Below are 2762 nucleotides of genomic sequence, written 5' to 3' on the forward strand. Positions count from 1 at the left end.
GTCAGATTTTTCTACCGTAGCACGGATAGATAGGTAAGTCTATCTGTCGGCGCTATGCGTCCCAAAATTGTTACCGTCATGTTTACAAAACAACTACAGCGGCTTGTTAATGTTAAATAATTGGATTATTTAGTGACTGAAGTGGAAGCTTAGCAGTTCTGGTTAGCTTAGCATTGAACAATTTATATGATGATGAAACCAGAAGCAGATCACTTCCTTCATCTGAATATCCTACCAAAGTTTGTAATGAAAAGCTGCAGATGTAGCTGATCCTTTCCTACAATATCTACTGTTAGAATATTTTAACAGGTCTGTTTTAAATACAGAGGCTTAGAGTAAAACAGTATCAGGGAATTAAAGACAAATCCAGATCACCGCAGATCTTTTTTTACGCATTAATCAGATGTTTGAGCGACTTTATTATGCAACCACGTGTCACCGAAATGATGGGATATGATTCATATGCACTAATATTACAGGTTATTACAGCTTCAGTCCCACATCGTATCACTAACATCTATTCAGCAAAGTTTAGTAATAAAGAGTGGAATTAAACTAAAATATTTTAAAATATAGTTACAAAATAGCTAAAAAAAACATATTTTGACCTGATTAACCGCCAAACAATGACTTGTTTACAGTAATGATGACAATGCAGACGGTCAACTAAAGCCATTTATAAGCTGCCTGTCATGTAAAGTGAAAATATGAAGTAATCCAGCTGTCATGATCTGTGTTTTTCTGTTTATTTTTAAGTTTCTGTGTCTCTGTGTTGTCGTGTCTCCCCTTGATTATTCCCACGTGTTTCTCATTCCCTGATTATTCTCCGTATATTTAATCCCACTTGTGTTCTATGTTCCTCGTCAGGTCTTAGTCGTTTGTGTCTCATGTTCTTCCAGTCCTTCGTCAGCAGTCCATTCGTGAACCAGTTTGCTATCAGCGTTGAACCTTTTGTTTTTCTTCTCAGCTGTGCTGCCAGGGTTTTGGACGTTTGATGTTTTGTGCCTTATTTCATCATTAAAACTATCATCATTCATCTGATCTTGGTTCACTGCATCCTGCCTCACCACCTCTACACCCACACTTCACTACACCAGCAGCTTAATGAAAGCTGGTATAAAATAAATTAAATAAAGTTTACCGTGATCTTTGATTAAATAAAACACATGAAACACCTTCCATTAGTACAGGCAGGCTGACATAAACATTGGCTAGGCTACCATTAGCCTTGGCTAGGCTACCATTAGCCTCGGCTAGGCTACCATTAGCCTTGGCTAGGCTACCATTAGCCTTGGCTAGGCTAACAACCAGCCTGCCTTGGATGTCAATTGTAAATTGTTCTCTTTTCTTTGAATGAATTTTTCCAGGAAAGATGGGTGACATACTATTGGGCAAATTTCCAAAAGGCAATTCCAGTTAATTTTGCATTAACACATTATTTTGTGTTAATAAAACTTTCACCATGTGTATTTTATGTATCAACAATAACAATTCAGTTTTAGCTTGAAAGCTGTATCCAACAGAAATATAATTTGAGGCTGTGAATGTTGTAGCCTCTGACCGTGGCCCTCAGCATTCTTAAAGGATACTCATCTGTGCTTGTAGCAGCAAGGAGATCCCTAAAACATACAAGATGGCGGTGTGGGGTTGAGCACCAGGGTGGGCTGCCTGATATTAGTGACGCTCTGCAGGATGAGATTCAGGATTGTTTTCTGCAACTCGAGTTCTTTTTAAGTTAAAAACAAACTGGACTACAGAGAAGAACATCTTAAAGATGGTAAATACAAAAAATCAGTATGTGTATATGTGTCCACATTCTCACAGAGGAATATGTACATATGTTAAAGGTTGATTGTTTTTTTGCAGGTCTCAACTACATTGATGATCACTTATTATGATCCATCTTATGCATCATTCGGTCGACTTGGTCCAGAAAATCCCAAACAGGAGAGAGAGAGACACAGTTCTGCTGCACTGTGTGGAGTTTTTGTTTCTCTTTTCCTCTCGTTTTGCTGTTCGGCTTCGTTGTGCTAATTATTCACCTTCCCTCAGAAAGTCAGTTTGTTCCCTTCCACATCTGATTGCAATCATGTGACTTTTCTACATTTTTTTATAAAGTCCATGGTGACAAATGGACTGATTTTTAAAAAATATTGTTTATTAGGTATTTTGAAAAGTTTATACAGAAATAAAGAAAGAAAAGAACAATAACAGGACAAAACTTATACAGCACTGATACAAAGAACAAATTAAAAAAACAGATGTATATAAATTACAACATTTATTTGAGAAAAGGAACCAATTTATACATGAACTTAAACATATACATCCTTCTGATTCACATTACTGGTCTTTTAATATTGAAATTTTGAAGTATTCAAGATTGAAAGCATAGAATTTCCCATTCAAATGGTCTGATTTTAATTGAAATACCTGTGTTCTCATAGTAAATCATTTGTCTTTTTGCGGTTGCACAGATCCAGTAATGAGGCCATAAAAAGCCTCTGAGATGCATAAGGCAATAATCTCTCTTTAGACCTTTAATTATCCACAGATTTCACACCTTGAAAAAAATCTGACAAGCCTGCTCTTGTCCAGGATGTTTGGGAGAAATTGGTGAAACTTCTTCCAGTGATCTGCCTAACATAACCAAGAGATACAAAACAAATTATGCAATAAGAAAAATATTGGTTATTTTTTTGTTGTGTATATATCATTTTAATATAGCACAGACTATAAAAATAACATAATTGTTTCAAAAT

General features: G+C 35.8%; 1 pseudogene; it reads right to left on the reverse strand.

The window, feature by feature from the left end:
- Nucleotides 1-2220: 2220 nt before the first annotated feature.
- LOC129351722 (E3 ubiquitin-protein ligase TRIM21-like) overlaps nt 2221-2762 on the reverse strand; it is a 5399-nt pseudogene continuing 4857 nt past the window's right edge.

Source organism: Poeciliopsis prolifica, unplaced genomic scaffold (genome assembly GCF_027474105.1).
Source record: "Poeciliopsis prolifica strain line A6 unplaced genomic scaffold, Auburn_PproV2 SCAFFOLD069, whole genome shotgun sequence".
Taxonomy (NCBI): Eukaryota; Metazoa; Chordata; class Actinopteri; order Cyprinodontiformes; family Poeciliidae; genus Poeciliopsis; species Poeciliopsis prolifica.